We start from the raw sequence: 21,926 nt of genomic DNA on the forward strand, positions 1-21,926 counted from the left end.
ATTTTCAAATAGCAAAATAAGAAAAGTTTGATAATTTTAAGAGACATAGAACTAAAATATGAATCCTATGTTTAGATGTTCCTAAAAGATGTAAATTTTGGCTATTCCAATAATATTCATTTTTTGATATTTCCAATTAGCAAATATGTGATACTTTGACTCATTATTTTGAGTTATTCTCAATCTTCATATATATGAATAAAACTTTAATCATTCATTTGTTAGAAAAATTTGACAAGATTCTTCCTATGATCTTGCCAAATATATCAATATTAATTATTTTTAAGAGCATATATATATTTTTTAATATTTGTTTTATAATTTAAATGTATTATTTAATTTTAATTTTATAATTATTTATATAGACTCCTAAATTAGTAAGAATTAAAATAAATGAATAGAGGAAAAGCTATTTAGTGCCCCAAAGTTATTCTTTCTTAACCCTAAACGTTATTTTTTCATTTCTAAAAGTTTACATGAAAGCAAAATCCTTGCCCTTTTTGGTTTTCAGAAATTTTAAAAACTTTCTAGCTTCTTTAAAGCTCTTTATCATAAGAGTAGAAAATTCCCTATATCAGTATACTACTATTTGTCATAAATTTTATTAAAGCATTTAAATAATTGGAAGCAATGAAGGTTTATTTTAAGCAAGGAAAGCGGCAAGTCGATCCTCCATAAGCAGTAACCGTGGGAAATATCGAAATTATATTCTTAGGTTTTCTTCGTTTGTAGTTCTATCCCTCTTTTTTCTACTGCTTGTTATCCTTCGCTATATGAACAAACTGATATATAAGGAGTCCTTTGTGGGAATTCTTCACTCTGTCAATTTCTGGAATTAACTTTGTTTGAAAGAGCATTTGAAATTCTTGGAGTAGATTGGAAGTATAGTCAAATTTGAAGGTACCCGTGGACTGGAGGATTGCTTTTGGAGATATATTCTAAAAGGGTTCATGTTAATTTATTTATCATTTTTCAATGGATAAATCATGGATTAGAAAGCCACGGAACACAAACGAATACTTGCTTGGTTTGGATAAATTTCTTGATTTTGCGTTTAAGAATGCGGTTGTGGAAGATACAATTAGATGCCCATGTCCTAAATGTGGCTTTGGCAAGTGGCAAACTAGAGAGATAGTGCAGGATCATTTGATTTACAAGTCATTCCCTCAAAATTATGTTATTTGAAATCTTCATGGTGAGAAACAGGTAGTAGAGCCTTCTGGAGATAGAGACGTTATGCAAGAGATGTTTCACCCAGAGAATCCAATAGAAACAATGCTTAATGATGTATTTGGGTACGATAGGCACCAAGCGGCTGATGTAGGGATATCTCAACCATTGAGTTCAAATGAAATATCAAACGAGGGGCATAGGGAGCAAGTATAAAAAGCTAGAGTTTTTAATAAAATTGTATCATATAAAGGTCTATTGTGGATTAAGTGACAAGGCTATGACTATGATAATAGATTTATTGAGAGATGCATTTGAAGATGCAAAGTTACCGTCTTCCTTTTATGATAATAGATTCCCCATTCATGTGGAGGATTGTTGAGATTTTTGTTATTTAAGATGAAATAGTCTTAAAATGAGGGTGAATGGGAAATGGAGGGAAAATGAAATTTTTGAGTAAAATTTTAAGTTTTCCCTCTTGACAATGAGACATTGTCCCATATTGGAAGAGGAAAAGATTTTTGGTGGGTATATATATAATTGCTCTTCTTGTAGCTCTTAAAGAGTTAAGAAGAAAGCAAGCCTCGTGCCATCATCGTCGTCACTCGCTCGGCTCGGCTTCGGCTTCGGCTTCGGATTCGGATTTAGATTTGGTCAAATGATCGATTGATTGATTAATTTTTTGGACCAAATTTATTTGTTAATAGTAAATATTAACGTAAGATTATCCGCATTTGTAATGGATATGTTTCAATCCGTGTATTGACCATCAGCTGCAATAGCAGCAGCCTAATGCTCTTCCTACCATGGCCAAGTGCTTGCTCCACAAAAAAGCTAGTGCATGCTCCACCATAGAGGGTGGAAGGTCTTTCATCTTCAAAGCTGACTGCTATAAATATATGCAGCAGCTGTTGAAGAATAAAAACAAACACCAAACTGAAAACGCTCAACTTTGGCTATACATTGTACTCCTTCCTCGCAGTATTTCCATACGATTTTCTGAGTTTCTACTCCTTTGTTCTGCATTGTTTTAACTTCAAACAAAGCAACTGTAAGTGTGATTTGCTACCGAACTTTGTATTCGCTGAAACACTGGGGTTTGAAGTACCGCTACACCAGTGTATGATTCGTTCTATTCTGGGACCATAACCTTGGGTACTAGGAGGGGATTAAATTCTTTAAGGAAACACTGTGAATTCAGTGGGCTCGAATTAATTACTGTTTCATTACGATAACTTATATTTTTCAGAATTATTATTTACAAATATAGCAATATTGACGGGACTAACAATCTTAAGGAATTTAATATTTATTTCTGTATTTGTGTTATTCTTATTATTCTGCAAACTAAAACATTTGTGGTTTTGTGTACACCCGTCTTGGAGAGTAAAGCCTTCGTGACGTTTTGTTGGAGATTAAAATCTACTTGATTTTTACTCCAGTTTGAAAACGTTTATTAAACGTTTGTTTGTGTCATTCTTTTACAGAAAAAATGACGACTGAAAGCGAAAACCAAGCTGTTCCGATGGTGACTGCCAACGCATCGACAAGCCGAACACCAGCGTTGGCACCGGCAGAAAAACTCAGAAAATTTTTCGGGATTGATTTCAAGCGCTGGCAGCAGAAGATGTTCTTCTACTTAACTACGTTATGTCTACAGAAGTTCATCAAGGAAGATGTTCCTGATCTGCCAGATAAAACTCCAGAGAATGAACGCTTTATCGTGATTGAAGCGTGGAAGCATTCTGATTTTTTATGCAAGAATTATATTCTTAGCGGACTGGATGATAATCTGTATAATGTATACAGTGGCGTGGAGACGTCAAAAGAATTGTGGAATGCGCTTGAAAAGAAATATAAAACTGAAGATGCCGGGATGAAAGAAATTCGTTGCCGCAAAAATTTTTGGACTACAAAATGGTAGATAGCAAGTCTGTTATTACCCAAGTCCAGGAATTGCAAGTGATTATTCATGATCTACTTGCTGAAGGTCTTGTCATCAATGAAGCATTCCAAGTAGCAGCAATGATTGAGAAGTTGCCTCCGTTGTGGAAGGACTTCAAAAATTATTTGAAACACAAACGAAAGAAAATGTCCCTTGAAGATCTCATTGTTCGGTTGAGAATCGAAGAGGACAATAAAGCTGCTGAAAGGAGAGGCCGTAGAAATTCAACAATAAGGGGAGCAAATATTGTTGAAGATAACAAAAAGAGGAAGAAGGCTTCTGTTCTGAAATACAACCCAAACAAGAAGCGGTTCAGTGAAAACTGCTACAACTGTGGGAAAATCGAACACAAATCTACGGAGTGTCATGCTCCGAAGAAAGATAAGAAAAGGGGTCAAGCAAACATGGTAGTAAACCATGATGATGTTGATAACTTGTGTGCCATGCTTTCTGAATGTAACTTGGTGGGAAATCCTAAACTGTGGTGGTTTGATTCAGGAGCCACTCGCCATGTTTGTGCAGTTAGAGAAGCTTTTGCTACTTATGCTCCTGCTGGACCCGGAGAGACAGTTTATATGGGAAATGCTTCAACAGCAAAAGTTGAAGGATATGGGAAGATATTTCTGAAAATGACTTCTGGCAAGGTCATGACTTTGAACAATGTCCTTCATGTTCCCGAAATGAGAAAGAATTTAGTCTCTACTGGACTTCTTGTTAAGCACGGTTTTAAGTGCGTTTTTGTGTCCAACAAGGTTGTCATAAGTAAGAATGAAATATTTGTAGGAAAAGGTTACCTCACCGAGGGCCTTTTCAATCTGAATGTAATGGTTGTGGAAAACAATAATAATATTTCAGCTTCTTTTTACTTACTTGAGTCAAATGATTTATGGCATGTACGTTTGGGTTATGTCAATTATAAAACCTTGCGGAAAATGATTAACTTGGAAGTACTGCCTAATTTTGAATGCAAAAAATCAAAATGTCAAACATGTGTGGAATCTAAGTATGTTAAACATCCTTATAAGTCAGTTGAAAGGAATTCAAATCCTTTAGACTTAATTCACACAGATATTTGTGACATGAAGTCAATACCATCTCGCGTTGGAAAGAAGTATTTCATAACTTTTATTGACGATGGTACTCGATATTGCTATATTTACTTACTGAATAGTAAAGATGAAGCAATAGACGCATTCAGGCAATACAAAAATGAAGTTGAAACGCAACTTAACAAGAAAGTAAAAATGATAAGAAGTGATAGGGGTGGTGAATATGAATCTCCTTTTGAAGAAATATGTTTAGAATATGGAATTATTCATCAAACAACAGCCCCTTACACGCCCCAATCTAATGGGATTGCGGAAAGAAAGAATCGCACATTAAAGGAGATGATGAATGCGTTGTTGATAAGTTCTGGTTTGCCACAGAACTTGTGGGGGGAAGCCATTCTTACGGTTAATCGAATATTAAATCGAGTGCCCCATAGCAAAACACAATCCATTCCATATGAAAAATGGAAAGGAAGGAAGCCTAACTTGAATTATTTTAAAGTGTGGGGGTGTTTGGCAAAAGTGCAAGTTCCTAAACCCAAAAGGGTAAAGATAGGACCGAAAACCGTTGATTGTGTTTTCATAGGATATGCGACAAATAGTAAAGCATATCGATTTCTGGTTCATAAATCAGAAAATCCCGACATTCATAATAATACGGTTATAGAATTAGATAATGTTGAGTTCTTTGAAAATATATATCCGTATAAAAAGGAATGTGAGTCGTTTGGTGAAGGATCTAAATGACCTCGGGAAGAAACAAAAGAAAGTATATGTAATCAGGAAGATCCAAGACGTAGTAAACGTCAAAGAATGTCTACTTCATTTGGACCAGATTTTGTGACTTTCTTATTGGAGAATGAGCCTCAAACATTTAAAGAAGCTATGACTTCTTCTGAATCATTGTTTTGGAAAGAGGCAGTCAATAGTGAAATAGAATCCATATTGAACAACCATACATGGGAATCGATTGATCTTCCTCCTGAAAATAAACCTTTGGGTTCTAAATGGATTTTTAAGAGAAAAATCAAAGATGATGGCACTATTGATAAATTCAAGGCAAGACTCATAGTCAAAGGGTATAGACAACGAGAAGGTCTAGACTACTTTGATACATACTCTCCAGTTACAAGAATTACGTCCATACGGATGTTAGTAGCATTAGCTGCAGTGTATGGTCTTGAAATTCATCAAATGGATGTTAAGACGGCCTTCTTAAATGGAGAGTTGGAGGAAGAAATTTACATGGAACAACCTGAAGGGTTTGTGGTTCCAGGTAAAGAAAAGAAGGTATGTAGACTTGTTAAGTCTCTTTACGGACTAAAACAAGCACCCAAACAATGGCATGCGAAATTTGACCAAACAATGTTGTCAAATGGTTTTAAGATAAATGAATGTGATAAATGTGTGTACATTAAAAATGTTCCAAATCACATAGTCATTGTTTGCCTATATGTGGATGATATGCTGATAATGAGTAATGACATTACCAATATAAATGCTACTAAGCGTATGCTCAATAGCAAGCTTGATATGAAAGACTTGGGAGTTGCTGATTTAATTCTGGGAATTAAGATCCATAAGACTCCTCAAGGTCTGGCATTGTCACAATCTCATTATATTAAGACAGTACTTGAAAAATTCAAGCACTTGAGCTTTAAAGTTGCAAAGACTCCAATTGACGTGAATCTTGCATTAGCAAAGAACAAAGGCAAAAGCATATCACAATTGGATTATGCTCGTGTGTTGGGATGCTTAATGTATATCATAAATTGTACACGACCAGATATAGCTTGTGCTATAAGTAAACTGAGTCGATATACGAGCAATCCAGGCCAATCTCATTGGATGGCAATGAAACGAGTTTTGGGATATTTAGAACATACCCAGAACTTTGACTTGCACTACAGTAAATTTCCTGCGGTGATTAAGGGATACTGTGATGCAAATTGGATCACCGGTTCAACTGATTCTAAGTCCACGAGTGGATATGTATTCACTATTGGTGGAGCAGCGGTATCTTGGAAGTCATCCAAACAAACATGTATTGCCCGCTCTACAATGGAGGCTGAATTCATAGCCTTAGATAAAGCCGGTGAAGAAGCTGAATGGCTCCGGAATTTCATGGAAGACATTCCATTTTGGCCCAAACCGTTGGCACCAATATGCATATATTGTGATAGTCAAGCGGCAATTGGAAGGGCTGGGAGCGTTATGTATAACGGTAAATCTCGTCATATACGACGAAGACATAAAACCGTTAGGCAATTACTCTCTAGAGGAATTATCACGATTGACTATGTAAAGTCAAGTGATAATGTGTCGGATCCACTTACAAAAGGCCTAACTAGAGAGGTAGTTGAGAAATCATCAAGGGGAATGGGGCTATGGCCGAGAACAAGTCATTGTGGCGGTAACTCTACCTAGAAGACTGGAGATCCCAAGATCTAGGTTCAAGGAGATCAAACAAAGTCATTAATGACGGTTCAACATTGTCAAATAAAATTTTAGTCCGTTCTCGTGATGAGACAATGTTCAGTACCAAGGATAAAGCATTAAGACTTTTTAATGATTTCTAAATTTGATACGGGGTATATCAAATAGTGTATCTACAGGATGACACGTTTAGGAATCACCTATGTAAGTGTGAAGTGTTAGCCGCTTCAAGGAGAACTTTGTACGGCCAGTTCTCTACGCACTTATGAAATCAGGCGGTGTTCATGGCTGAAACGAACACAACAATGAGAACCAAAGACGTTTAAGGGTTGATTGTGTGACTTATGTTTGTCTAGGTATACACCAAAGATCGACGGTTCAAAGATATCAAATCTACTAATTGACCGAGTATATCCGACATAAGTTCACTATGGAAAGTTCAAAGGGAAACCTACTTATCCAGATGCGATTAATCCTTGCTTGCAAATCACACAGTTTTTCCATGCATACTTCCGTGATATAGCCATTCCCCATTCATGTGGGGGATTGTTGAGGTTTTTGTTATTTAAGATGAAATAGTCTTAAAATGAGGGTGAATGGGAAATGGAGGGAAAATGAAATTTTTGAGTAAAATTTTAAGTTTTCCCCTCTTGACAATGAGACATTGTCCCATATTGGAAGAGGAAAAGATTTTTGGTGGGTATATATATAATTGCTCTTCTTGTAGCTCTTAAAGAGTTAAGAAGAAAGCAAGCCTCGTGCCATCATCGTCGTCGCTCGCTCGGCTCGGCTTCGGCTTCGGCTTCGGATTCGGATTTGGATTTGGTCAAATGATCGATTGATTGATTAATTTTTTGGACCAAATTTATTTGTTAATAGTAAATATTAACGTAAGATTATCCGTATTTGTAACGGATATGTTCCAATCCGTGTATTGACCATCAGCTGCAATAGCAGCAGCCTAATGCTCTTCCCACCATGGCCAAGTGCTTGCTCCACAAAAAAGCTAGTGCATGCTCCACCATGGAGGGTGGAAGGTCTTTCATCTTCAAAGCTGACTGCTATAAATATATGCAGCAGCTGTTGAAGAATAAAAACAAACACCAAACTGAAAACGCTCAACTTTGGCTATACATTGCACTCCTTCCTCTCAGCATTTTCATACGATTTTCTGAGTTTCTACTCCTTTGTGCTGCATTATTTTAACTTCAAACAAAGCAACTGTAAGTGTGATTTGCTACCGAACTTTGTGTTCGCTGAAACACTGGGGTTTGAAGTACCGCTAAACCAGTGTGTGATTCGTTCTATCCTGGGAGGAAATAATCCATAACCTTGGGTACTAGGAGGGGATTAAATTCTTTAAGGAAACACTGTGAATTCAGTGGGCTCGAATTAATTACTGTTTCATTACGATAACTTATATTTTTCAGAATTATTATTTACAAATACAGCAATATTGGCGGGACTAACAATCTTAAGGAATTTAATATTTATTTCTGTATTTGTGTTATTCTTATTATTCTGCAAACTAAAACCTTTGTGGTTTTGTGTACTCCCGTTTTGGAGAGTAAAGCCTTCGTGGCGTTTTGTTGGAGATTAAAATCTATGTGATTTTTACTCCAGTTTAAAAACGTTTATTAAACGTTTGTTTGTGTCATTCTTTTACAGAAAAAATGACGACTGAAAGCGAAAACCAAGTTGTTCCGACGGTGACTGCCAATGCATCGACAAGCCGAACACCAGCGTTGGCACCGGCAGAAAAACTCGGAAAATTTTCCGGGAATGATTTCAAGCGCTGGCAGCAGAAGATGTTCTTCTACTTAACTACGTTATGTCTACAGAAGATAATCAAGGAAGATGTTCCTGATCTGCCAGATAAAACTCCAGAGAATGAACGCTTTATCGTGATTGAAGCGTGGGAGCATTCTGATTTTTTATGCAAGAATTATATTCTTAGCGGACTGGATGATAATCTGTATAATGTATACAATGGCGTGGAGACGTCAAAAGAATTGTGGAATGCGCTTGAAAAGAAATATAAAACTGAAGATGCCGGGATGAAGAAATTCATTGCCGTAAAATTTTTGGACTACAAAATGGTAGATAGCAAGTCTGTTATTACCCAAGTCCAGGAATTGCAAGTGATTATTCATGATCTACTTGCTGAAGGTCTTGTCATCAATGAAGCATTTCAAGTAGCAGCAATGATTGAGAAGTTGCCTCCGTTGTGGAAGGACTTCAAAAATTATTTGAAACACAAACGAAAGAAAATGTCCCTTGAAGATCTCATTGTTCGGTTGAGAATTGAAGAGGACAATAAAGCTGCTGAAAGGAGAGGCCGTAGAAATTCAACAATAATGGGAGCAAATATTATTGAAGATAACAAAAAGAGGAAGAAGGCTTCTGTTCCGAAATACAACCCAAGCAAGAAGCGGTTCAGTAGAAACTGCTACAACTGTGGGAAAATCGGACACAAATCTACGGAGTGTCGTGCTCCGAAGAAAGACAAGAAAAGGGGTCAAGCAAACATGGTAGTAAAGCATGATGATGTTGATAACTTGTGTGCCATGCTTTCTGAATGTAACTTGGTGGGAAATCCTAAACAGTGGTGGTTTGATTCTGGAGCCACTCACCATGTTTGTGCAGTTAGAGAAGCTTTTGCTATTTATGCTCCTGTTGGACCCGGAGAGACAGTTTATATGGGAAATGCTTCAACAGCAAAAGTTGAAGGATATGAGAAGATATTTCTGAAAATGACATCTGGCAAGGTCATGACTTTGAACAATGTCCTTCATGTTCCCGAAATGAGAAAGAATTTAGTCTCTACTGGACTTCTTGTTAAGCACGGTTTTAAGTGCGTTTTTGTGTCCAACAAGGTTGTCATAAGTAAGAATGAAATATTTGTAGGAAAAGGTTACCTCACCGAGGGCCTTTTCAATCTGAATGTAATAGTTGTGGAAAATAATAATAATATTTCAGCTTCTTTTTACTTACTTGAGTCAAATGATTTATGGCCTGTACGTTTGGGTCATGTCAATTATAAAACCTTGCGGAAAATGATTAACTTGGAAGTACTGCCTAATTTTGAATGCGAAAAGTCAAAATGTCAAACATGTGTGGAATCTAAGTATGTTAAACATCCTTATAAGTCAATTGAAAGGAATTCAAATCCTTTAGACTTAATTCACACAGATATTTGTGACATGAAGTCAATACCATCTCGCGGTGGAAAGAAGTATTTCATAACTTTTATTGACGATGGTACTCGATATTGCTATATTTACTTACTGAATAGTAAAGATGAAGCAATAGACACATTCAGGCAATACAAAAATGAAGTTGAAACGCAACTTAACAAGAAAGTAAAAATGATAAGAAGTGATAGGGGTGGTGAATATGAATCTCCTTTTAAAGAAATATGTTTAGAATATGGAACTATTCATCAAACAACAGCCCCTTACACGCCCCAATCTAATGGGATTGCGGAAAGAAAGAATCGCACATTAAAAGAGATGATGAACGCGTTGTTGATAAGTTCTGGTTTGCCATAGAACTTGTGGGGGGAAGCCATTCTTACGGCTAATCGAATATTAAATCGAGTGCCCCATAGCAAAACACAATCCATTCCATATGAAAAATGGAATGGAAGGAAGCCCAACTTGAATTATTTTAAAGTGTGGGGGTGTTTGGCAAAAGTGCAAGTTCCTAAACCCAAAAGGGTAAAGATTGGACCGAAAACCGTTGATTGTGTTTTCATAGGATATGCGACAAATAGTAAAGCATATCGATTTCTGGTTCATAAATCAGAAAATCCCGACATTCATAATAATACGGTTATAGAATCAGATAATGCTGAGTTCTTTGAAAATATATATCCGTATAAAAAGGAATGTGAGTCGTTTGGTGAAGGATCTAAACGACCTCGGGAAGAAACAAAAGAAAGTATATGTAATCAGGAGGATCCAAGACGTAGTAAACGTCAAAGAACGTCTACTTCATTTGGACCAGATTTTGTGACTTTCTTATTGGAGAATGAGCCTCAAACATTTAAAGAAGCTATGACTTCTTCTGAATCATTGTTTTGGAAAGAGGCAGTCAATAGTGAAATAGAATCCATATTGAACAACCATACATGGGAATTGGTTGATCTTCCTCCTGGAAATAAACCTTTGGGTTCTAAATGGATTTTTAAGAGAAAAATCAAAGATGATGGCACTATTGATAAATTCAAGGCAAGACTCGTAGTCAAAGGGTATAGACAACGAGAAGGTCTAGACTACTTTGATACATACTCTCCAGTTACAAGAATTACGTCCATACGGATGTTAGTAGCATTAGCTGCAGTGTATGGTCTTGAAATTCATCAAATGGATGTTAAGACGGCCTTCTTAAATGGAGAGTTGGAGGAAGAAATTTACATGGAACAACCTGAAGGGTTTGTGGTTCCAGGTAAAGAAAAGAAGGTATGTAGACTTGTTAAGTCTCTTTACGGACTAAAACAAGCACCCAAACAATGGCATGCGAAATTTGACCAAACAATGTTGTCAAATGGTTTTAAGATAAATGAATGTGATAAATGTGTGTACATTAAAAATGTTCCAAATCACATAGTCATTGTTTGCCTATATGTGGATGATATGCTGATAATGAGTAATGACATTGCCAACATAAATGCTACTAAGCGTATGCTCAATAGCAAGTTTGATATGAAAGACTTGGGAGTTGCTGATTTAATTCTGGGAATTAAGATCCATAAGACTCCTCAAGGTCTGGCATTGTCACAATCTCATTATATTAAGACAGTACTTGAAAAATTCAAGCACTTGAGCTTTAAAGTTGCAAAGACTCCAATTGACGTGAATCTTGCATTAGCAAAGAACAAAGGCAAAAGCATATCACAATTGGATTATGCTCGTGTGTTGGGATGCTTAATGTATATCATAAATTGTACACGACCAGATATAGCTTGTGCTATAAGTAAACTGAGTCGATATACGAGCAATCCAGGCCAATCTCATTGGATGGCAATGAAACGAGTTTTGGGATATTTAGAACATACCCAGAACTTTGACTTGCACTACAGTAAATTTCCTGCGGTGATTAAGGGATACTGTGATGCAAATTGGATCACCGGTTCAACTGATTCTAAGTCCACGAGTGGATATGTATTCACTATTGGTGGAGGAGCAGTATCTTGGAAGTCATCCAAACAAACATGTATTGCCCGCTCTACAATGGAGGCTGAATTCATAGCCTTAGATAAAGCCGGTGAAGAAGCTGAATGGCTCCGGAATTTCTTGGAAGACATTCCATTTTGGCCCAAACCGTTGGCACCAATATGCATATATTGTGATAGTCAAGCAGCAATTGGAAGGGCTGGGAGCGGTATGTATAACGGTAAATCTCGTCATATACGACGAAGACATAAAACCATTAGGAAATTACTCTCTAGAGGAATTATCACGATTGACTATGTAAAGTCAAGTGATAATGTGTCGGATCCACTTACAAAAGGCCTAACTAGAGAGGTAGTTGAGAAATCATCAAAGGGAATGGGGCTATGGCCGAGAACAAGTCATTGTGGCGGTAACTCTATCTAGAAGACTGGAGATCCCAAGATCTAGGTTCAAGGAGATCAAACAAAGTCATTAGTGACGGTTCAACATTGTCAAATAAAATTTTAGTCCGTTCTCGTGATGAGACAATGTTCGGTACCAAGGATAAAGCATTAAGTCTTTTTAATGATTTCTAAATTTGATATGGGGTATATCAAATAGTGTATCTACAGGATGACACGTTTAGGAATCAACTAGGTAAGTGTGAAGTGTTAGCCGCTTCAAGGAGAACTTTGTAAGGCCAGTTCTCTACGCACTTATGAAATCAGGCGGTGTTCATGGCTGAAACGAACACAACAATGAGAACCAAAGACGGTTAAGGGTTGATTGTGTGACTTATGTTTGTCTAGGTATACGCCAAAGATCGACGGTTCAAAGATATCAAATCTACCGATTGACCGAGTATATCCGACATAAGTTCACTACGGAAAGTTCAAAGGGAAACCTACTTATCCAGATGCGATTAATCCTTGCTAGCAAATCACACAGTTTTTCCATGCATACTTCCGTGATATAGCCATTCCCCATTCTTGTGGGGGATTGTTGAGGTTTTTGTTATTTAAGATGAAATAGTCTTAAAATGAGGGTGAATGGGAAATGGAGGAAAAATGAAATTTTTGAGTAAAATTTTAAGTTTCTCCTTCTTGACAATGAAATATTGTCCCATATTGGAAGAGAAAAAGATTTTTGGTGGGTATATATATAATTACTCTTCTTGTAGCTCTTAAAGAGTTAAGAAGAAAGCAAGCCTCGCGCCGTCGTCGTCGTCGTCGCTCGCTCGGCTCGGCTTCGGCTTCGGCTTCGGATTCGAATTCGGATTCGGATTTGGATTTGGATTTGATCAAATGATCGATTGATTGATTGATTTTTTGGACCAAATTTATTTGTTAATAGTAAATATTAACGTAAGATTATCCGCATTTATAACGGATATGTTCCAATCCGTGTATTGACCACCAGCTGCAATAGCAGCCGCCTAATGCTCTTCCCACCATGGCCAAGTGCTTGCTCCACAAACAAGCTAGTGCATGCTCCACTATGGAGGGTGGAGGGTCGTTCATCTTTAAAGCTGACTGCTATAAATATGTGCAGCAGCTGTTGAAGAATAAAAACAAACACCAAACTGAAAACGCTCAACTTTGGCTATACATTGCACTCCTTCCTCTCAGCATTTTTATACGATTTTCTGAGTTTCTACTCCTTTGTTCTGCATTGTTTTAACTTCAAACAAAGCAACTGTAAGTGTGATTTGCTACCGAACTTTGTGTTCGCTGAAACACTGGGGTTTGAAGTACCGCTACACCAGTATGTGATTCGTTCTATCCTGGGGGGAAATAATCCATAACCTTGGGTACTAGGAGGGGATTAAATTCCTTAAGGAAACACTGTGAATTCAGTGGGCTCGAATTAATTACTGTTTTATTATGATAACTTATATTTTTCAGAATTATTATTTACAAATACAGCAATATTGACGGGACTAACAAAAATACCATTAGCAAACTTGGCCTTGACTATACCAAAATACTTACATGTCCAAATAATTGTATGCTATACTGGGAAGGTGATTCAGAATTGGAAGCATGTAAGCATTGTGGTACATCTAAACGGAATCCTAACAAGAAAAAAAAAAAGCAAGCTGCTAAGGTTTTGCATTATTTTCCATTGAAACCAAGGTTGAAACGATTATTTATGTGTTGTAAGACTGCTGAACATATGAGATGGCATGCTTCATGCAATAATGTTGATGGGTTGATGAGGCATCCAAGGGATGGTGAGGCATGGAAGACATTTAATCGGACTCATTCTGGATTTGCTTCGGATCCTCGAAACGTGCACTTAGGCCTTGCTAGTGATGGTTTCAGTCCTTTTGGAACAATGAGTACTACCTATAGTATTTGGCCAGTCTTCTTGATTCCATACAATCTTCCTCCTTGGATGTATATGAAGCACACCTCTTTCATCTTATCAATGATCATTCCAGGAAAGCTTGCCTGGAAATAACATAGATCTGTACTTACAACCCCTCGTGAAGGAATTATGTGAGTTATGGAATGATGTTATTGAAACTTTTGACTCATCATTGAATGAAAATTTTAGAATGCATGCAGCTCTTATGTGGACAATCAGTAACTTTCCTGGGTTAGGTATCCTATCTGGCTGGAACACACATATTGATTTGCTTGCCCAACTTATAACTTTGACACAGAACCTTGTCGTCTTCGTCATAGTAAAAAGTGGTGCTTTATGGGTCATCGACGTTTTCTGAGAAGAAATCACAGGTTTAGGTTGAATCGAGTACGCTTTAATGGAAGTACAGAGGAGCGGAATCCATAATTAAAATTATCAGGGTCTTCCATTTTGAGACAAATCGAAGAAGGGAAAGGAGCAGGGTTGAATTGTACAGGGAAAAGATCTAGACGAGCAACTAAGCAATAGAACAAGAGAAGTATATTCTTTGAACTTCCTTATTGGAAATCTAATTTGTTGCGTCATAATCTAGACTTTATGCATATCAAAAAAAAAATATGTGACAATATCATATATACACTGCTCCATGATAAATCAAAATCAAAAGATAATATTAATGCCCGAAAGGATCTAAGAGAAATGGGCATAAGGCATGATCTTTGGCCGGATGATAGTGGAAAATATCACCTTTATGTGTTTTCACTTATGACTGATAACAAAAAGAAGCTGGACTCTAAAAAGTTGTTCCTTACAACTTTGAAGAATATTAAAGTACCAGATAGCTACTCAAGTAACATTTCCAGCTGTGTTGATTTGGTACAGAAAAAGATTTTTAGGCTGAAAAGTCATGATTGCCATATTATTTTAGAGCAATTGCTACCATTGGCGATCCGCAATGTGTTGCCCGACCATGTAGTTGCAGTTTTGGTGGACGTTTGCTCATTTTTCAGAGCCCTTTCTAGCAAAACCTTGAATATTTCAGAGCTTGATAAGCTCCAAGAGCGCATTGAAAGCACACTTTGCCACCTAGAGATACTATTTCCCCCATCATTCTTTATAGTAATGGTTCATCTGTCTATCCATCTAGCAGAAGAAGCAAAACTCGGAGGTCCAGTACATCATCGAAATATGTATCCCGTCGAGACGTAAAACAATAACATTTCTGATTTGAAGATACTTGTATTCTGGTCACTTGAAATATTTTTTACACTTATGGCATATTATTTTGGAAGAGAATTAGGCCATTTTAAGTTCTTTGTACGGAATAAAGCACAACCAGAGGGTTCTATAGCTGAGGGTTACTTAGCTGAAGAGTCTCTTACCTTTTGTTCTCGGTATATTGAAGATATTGAGATAAGATTCAATAGACCTCGGCGTATTCGTGATGACCCAAATGTCACTGAGCCTTCTGGAACGTCCTCTATATTTCCTCAATTAGGTAAACCCGCATCAGCTTCGATTACATTCCCTTTAACTGATATGCAGAAACTACAAGCTCATCGATATGTGCTTCTGAATTGTGCAATAGTCACGCCATTTGTGGAGTGAGTAACTCATACAAACTTTATATTCTTTATCATTGTAATGTTTGAGCGGGCTAGTCTTGTCCTTTAACATTAATGTAATTATTTCATATAGCAAATTTAGACAGTACATAAGGAGGAGTTCAAGAAGAAGACCTTCACCTACAAAGATAGAGAGGAGAGTTAATAAAGAGTTTGTTGATTGGTTCCAAAAATGGGTGAGTAAGTAATCATTAGTTATTGTTTACATTTGGTTTGAATGAACAAACTTCACTAAGACAATTTTATTTTGATTTAGATCATGAATCCAGACACAATAGATACAATGTCTATTGATCTAAAGTTTCTCGCACGAGGTCCATCGGTAGTTGCAAGACGTTTTACTGCATATAACATCCATGGGTCCAAATTTTGAACTTTGGCTCGAAGGGAGAACACAAAATAGTGGAGTTTTCTTAACCTCTAAAACCTCATGTGTTGCAAGTAGTATTGACGGAAATTTAAGGCAAGCAGACTTACCATATTATGGGAAGTTAGAAGATATTCTTGAGATTAATTATTATGGTCGATTCAAGGTTGTTCTTTTCAAATGTAGATGGGCTGATACTGTTCGAGATAGAGGATATAAAAAGGACAGTTGGAACTTAAATTGTGTTAATTTTGATAGATTGATTCATACCGGTGAACGTGAAGAACATGAGCCTTACATCGAAGCATCTCAAGCACAAATGGTGTACTATGTGGATGATGTTGTCAATAAAGGGTGGAGTGTTGCTATGCATCTAAAGCCAAGAGATCTGTATGATATGGGAGAAGTAGCGGAAGATGAAGTATATGAGAATGAACCATACCAAGAGTAAGAACTAGAACAGTTTTTTGGTGATGGTGATGAGTATGTACAACTAGCTACGGACCATATAATTGATGATGTAGTAGAGACAATTGTTGCTACTAACTTAGCAGCAGATACATACATGTTTGAATAGAAAATTTATTTAATATGTTGCTTTATCTGAAGGTAATAGTATTCCATAACTAAGTAGTGTTTATTTTATTTATTTGATGTATAAGTATGTTTAGAAATGGTATTCATATTTGGTTTGAAGGCATATTTAAAAATGATATTCATATTTGATTCACCTTTATTTATTTGATTCACCTCTTTTTAATCTATGGTATTCGTATTTGTTTGCCATAAGAGGATCTCTTGGAAAAAAGATGAAAGTATTGCAAGAACTGAGAAAGAGTAAAGAGGACAAAAAGAATAGTTGGAAGAACAAACGAGGTTGTTAAGAGAGGTTTGACTGTAGTTCATACTGGAATATGTGATTTGCATGGTGCAGGGTGCCTTTGTGCTTTGTCGCCTATTTGAGAAGAATGATTTGAAGCAGGATGAGCATATTGAGAGTTCCAATTTAGATGATGCTGAACTAAATGCTACAGTTTCTGATTTGGATTGCTGCAGGGGCTTTATACCTATGTGCGGATGATGCTCTCAACACAAGTAGGAGAACATCAGTATTAGTGAACATCAGTATTAGTGTGAGTTGCTTATGATATGAAAGGCTAATTTACCTGCTCAAACAAATATAGTCTCTTCTAAGTGCTATAGGTGTTGGTGAGAAATCCGCTACTGTTATTGGGGCAACGTTTCAGGTGAGTTCACATCTTTTTTTTTTCCATTGTAATTTACGTTTTAAACTAGTGTGATGACAATGGTTTTAAAAGATTTCAGTGGTTCTTGTGAGATTTAACTGGTATGGTTGGAGGCGTCTTGTTCACATGTTACCAGGTTTCTTTCGTCTTTTCTGGCTTAATTTTCCGGTATCATATTGATCCTATTGTGTCAAACAATGCATGCCTTGATTCTTTATAAAGACCGAAGCTACAGAAGCACCTCAGCCCTCCGAGGATAAATGGTTTCCCATCAGACTTACATTGATGCTAGTTTCTGTTTCCACTTGAAACTATAAGCCAGCCAAATGCTCCTTTTCCATAAAGAAAAGGAAATGATGATCTCTTTCCTATAATAAAGTTACCATGGCAGCATATATGGGGCGAAATAGAACATTCTTTGGGACAGTGATATTTTTGACTTGCCTCCTACTACCAGCCTCCTGTTAATGATTTTTGAATCATAAGTACTTGTTGGAAAGTGACTGTTGCTTTTGCTTTCTTTTTCAGGGTTCTAATTTAGACAGTAATGCCAAAATGTGGCGTTTAGTGGCAGATCTCATGAATGATCTCGGTATGCCCTTTCACCTGTATGTTGTGTGCATTATAGTCATTTTTGCGCTTTGTATCGAAATTATATAAAAAAGAACTTCTTTTCTCAGTCTTTTGACTGGCCAGTGGCCGGAGTTTAAGATGTTCTTTGACTTGCACTTGGTTTTCGTGACCCTAAAAAAAGAATAGTAAAGTTATGGTAGAAAAGATAGTTTGATAGCGAAGATCACATCCAAGGTTAATGAACAGTTTAACGAATTTGAAAGTTAAAAGTTGTATAGAAATTCAATGGTCAAACATTTTGAGACATTCTGAAAAGGAAAGAGTATTATATATGGCAATTCAAATTTTGGATATCCTTTTTGTCTCTTACAAATGGCAATTCAAAGAGTATTATATATGCCTGTTTGAGATCACAAGTGGCCACTCATTTGCATTTTGGATATCCTTTATGTCTCTTACTATGCTCCATATGTATGGTTAGTTATGCTTTGCTTTCAATTTCCTGTTTCCATGAGTTTTAAAGTGCAATGCCGAAGCATTCTTAATGCAAAATGTAGTAACTTTGTTGTATCTGGCAGCAAACTATATGGCTGTCTGTAGTCTTTCACTGAATACCCTGAACTTTGAAAGATGCTCCATTGTTTTATCACAATTCTTCAAGACGGGCCAAGGTGAGTTGTACATCTTAATATTTTCAGTCATAGAGTGAATAACTGTATCCATCTCCTAGATTATCATCTGAGTAGGAGTAGTATTTATGACACTGTGTTGCGATGCTAAAATGGCTTAAATTTTCTGTTGATTTTATCTTTTGCGATTGAACTATTAATTTAGAGTTCCTGCGTGTACTAAATGTTTCACACGAGTCGTTGACTAGACATGCAGAAAATATTATGTAAATCTTGAGCTTTATGACATAAGGTTGCTAATATGAAGGTTTCACACATTGGTTCCAGTTCTCTCTCCAAAACAGGTCTCCTCCATGGAGCATGTTCTACCTTCACAACTGACCTCATGGACCTCAAAGAGAGTGATTCTCTATACAAGCAAGTACATTAAGGTGTCAAAATTTCTTCATTTGGCAGCCTTGCTATGTGAGATTTTCACCTTTGTTATTACTAATTTGCACCCATATCTCGCTCGTGGTATTAGCAGAGAAGAATATTTGGGTAGTTGAGTAACGACTTGTCTTTTGATCGATAGGGTCAACCTCTTACAATCTGCTGGATCAAATACATGTTCTAAGACATGTTACTCAACTATTTGACTCTTACATGTTCTATAAAATACTCGGTCAAAATGGGCATAAGGCGTATATTGTTTTGTTTTTCTTGTTTGGTAGGGTTAGGGAGGGTGAATTGAAGCCCATGGATGCAGAGCAACAGAGAGTGTATGGTCACAAGATGGTTAATTTCATTGCTGGTAATTACAAGAACAATGAGATACGTTCTCAATCAAGTTCCGATTTTCACAACAACCTATCAATTTCTTTTTGTATCCTTACCATGCACTTGCCAAGAGTTAGTTGTTTCCTCCTAGAAGGTTTAGCCCTTGCATGACAATGTTATTTTGGCAGAGTTTGTGGAGACTTGGCTAGAAAAAAATACTCCATTATATTCTGAACCAAATTAGTAAAGCTCAATCTTTTAATGAATACATTTTTACTATCCTAGCTGGTTGGTGATCATATCATATATCATTGCTCATGATATAAAATTTATTTAGTTCCATGAGGATTTGAATTTGTAATGTTTGTCACTATGGTGATTATTTATGAAATTTGATTTATGTTGTAAATTATTTGATAAAATTATTTATTTAATCCTACAAATAAAAAAATATTCAAATAGAAAAAGAGTTTCAGCAACAAAAATATTGTGGCAGAAATAAACTTTTTTGGGGGTTTATAAAAAAAATAATACGCTGAAAGTTCATACACAGGTGCTTCAATATTTAAAAAAAAAATATTGTGGCAGAAATTGTGTTGGAAGTTGTGGCAGAAACTAGAAATTATGCTGGAAGTTCATACACAGATGCTCCAATCTCCAGTATATTATGCTGGAACTTTCCGTATGCTGGGGTTCTAGCATAATATGCTGGAAGTTCATACACATGTGCACCAATTTCCAGTATATTATGCTGGAACTTTCCGTATTATAGTAAAATAATGACTATTTTTCAATGAGTTTGCAAACGCTGGCTATTTTTCAATTACCAGTCCGAAAACTGGCTAGCCCATGTTATTTCACTTTTCAATCTTTTTTTTGTTGTTGTAAGATTTCCTTTAATCTATATTCGAACCTAAAATTCTGCAAAATTTATTTATATTTGTAATATATGATGATGTGTTAGTAAATTAAAATTGTAATGGCATAAAGTTTACAAGAAAATATGTCAATATTACATAAAGCTTCATAGTACTCGAGAAAATCAACTTTATTTGCAACAAGGGTTTAGCTGTTAATAAAACTTTAAAGTTGTCAATTAAATTCTAGGGTATTACCGATCAATAATCAAAATAATTGAAAAAATACTTCATAAAAAGAAACCTTAACCCAAGCCATAGACATATGTAAATAAATAAAAAGCTATACAATAGTCACATACATATAGAATATGGTTAATAGAAGAAGAAAAAAAAATAGAGGGTTCCCAATATAGCAACATGAACTAAATTATTATATTTTATTAACAAATTTTGTTACGTCTATAAAATACTGAGACTATTCAAAAACACAATAACTAATTCCAACTACGAGATACAAAATATTAAAGTCAAGCAAATTCATTTCAAGAAATTGTATCCCAACAACTCAACTGAAAAGACTCATTTAATTAAGTATTTTTTTTTTTTAAAATTAAGTGTTTATGAGTAAGACTCGTCCCTTTGACTCTTTTTAAATTTCAAATTTTAATTTTAAATTCGAATTAATTTTTTTGGTCCATGAACCGGCTCCGACCCAGCCTTCATCGAGCCCAAAGGGTCGGCGAGCTAACTTGAATCGGCCGTATAAGCCTCACTTTTAAATGGGCTAAAATAATCATAGCTCAACCTGCTCAAGCAGCAAGTTGGATTAGGGTGACCTTATGGGTCAAGACCATTTTGACGCCTTTAATTATGACTAGATCATAGAAGATGTTTTTAAGTAGTTGTACACTAAGCTAATCAAGTACTCCCTTGCTTGTCCATTATACTAAAAATATATTTTTACTTTTATTTGTCCGCTATATTAAATCAAGAGAAAGACAATCTTTTTTTTCTGTTTTATCCTTATCATTAATTATTTATTTCCCAAATCATTTTCCATGATTTTTAGATATGTTATTATTATTATGGGTAAAATTGAAATATCTACTTCATTTATTTTTTATTAAAGGGAGTGCAATGTCAAAAATGGACAACTAAAAGTGAACGGATAGAGTAAAGGATATTATTGGTCATTGATTTCAAAAAAATAACCAATTCATGATTAATTTACCTGATGGGAAATGAGTTGAGAATATAATATCTTACGAAAATTATTTAAGTCACTTAAATAGGGTGACGATAGAGGACCCCGATAATATTTAGAGGTTTTTTCTTATATACGCTAACATTGTAAAAATATTTATATTATTAATATAACTCAACATTTTGTAATATGTTACCTAACCTATTTCACTTTAAGTGCATATCGGTATAAAATTACTAGTATAGGTTGAAACTAAAATTTATGTCCCATCTTGTATATATATAGTTGAACTAATGAATTTAATATCTCACCATAAATATTTGCATTGTTGGTTCAACGTTTATTTTTTTTTTTCCGGTTAACACCAAGTTGAACCAAATATTTTCTGTTTTTTCCTTTCTTAATTGATTTTTGGTTGCAGTTGAGGTCGGCGATTGTAATTCTTGACACAACTGCCTATAAATAGACACCACGTGTGTATTGTTCAAGAATTCAGTTTTAACAAGATAATTTTCTTCTCGTTTCCCGCTCAAATT

At 35.8% G+C, this 21,926-nt stretch overlaps 2 long non-coding RNA genes across 2 annotated transcripts; both read left to right on the top strand.

Annotated features, from left to right (window-relative positions):
- Nucleotides 1-17,169: 17,169 nt before the first annotated feature.
- Nucleotides 17,170-17,962, top strand: LOC104095487 (uncharacterized). The gene is made up of 4 exons (XR_011408083.1): nucleotides 17,170-17,213; nucleotides 17,303-17,365; nucleotides 17,445-17,501; nucleotides 17,894-17,962. It is a non-coding gene; the product is annotated as an uncharacterized lncRNA (long non-coding RNA).
- A 391-nt stretch (nucleotides 17,963-18,353) lies between these two features.
- Nucleotides 18,354-19,172, top strand: LOC138891445 (uncharacterized). Its single transcript, XR_011408084.1, has 3 exons — nucleotides 18,354-18,609; nucleotides 18,895-19,032; nucleotides 19,142-19,172. It is a non-coding gene; the product is annotated as an uncharacterized lncRNA (long non-coding RNA).
- Nucleotides 19,173-21,926: the final 2,754 nt, after the last annotated feature.

This window comes from Nicotiana tomentosiformis, chromosome 5, assembly GCF_000390325.3.
Source record: "Nicotiana tomentosiformis chromosome 5, ASM39032v3, whole genome shotgun sequence".
Taxonomy (NCBI): Eukaryota; Viridiplantae; Streptophyta; class Magnoliopsida; order Solanales; family Solanaceae; genus Nicotiana; species Nicotiana tomentosiformis.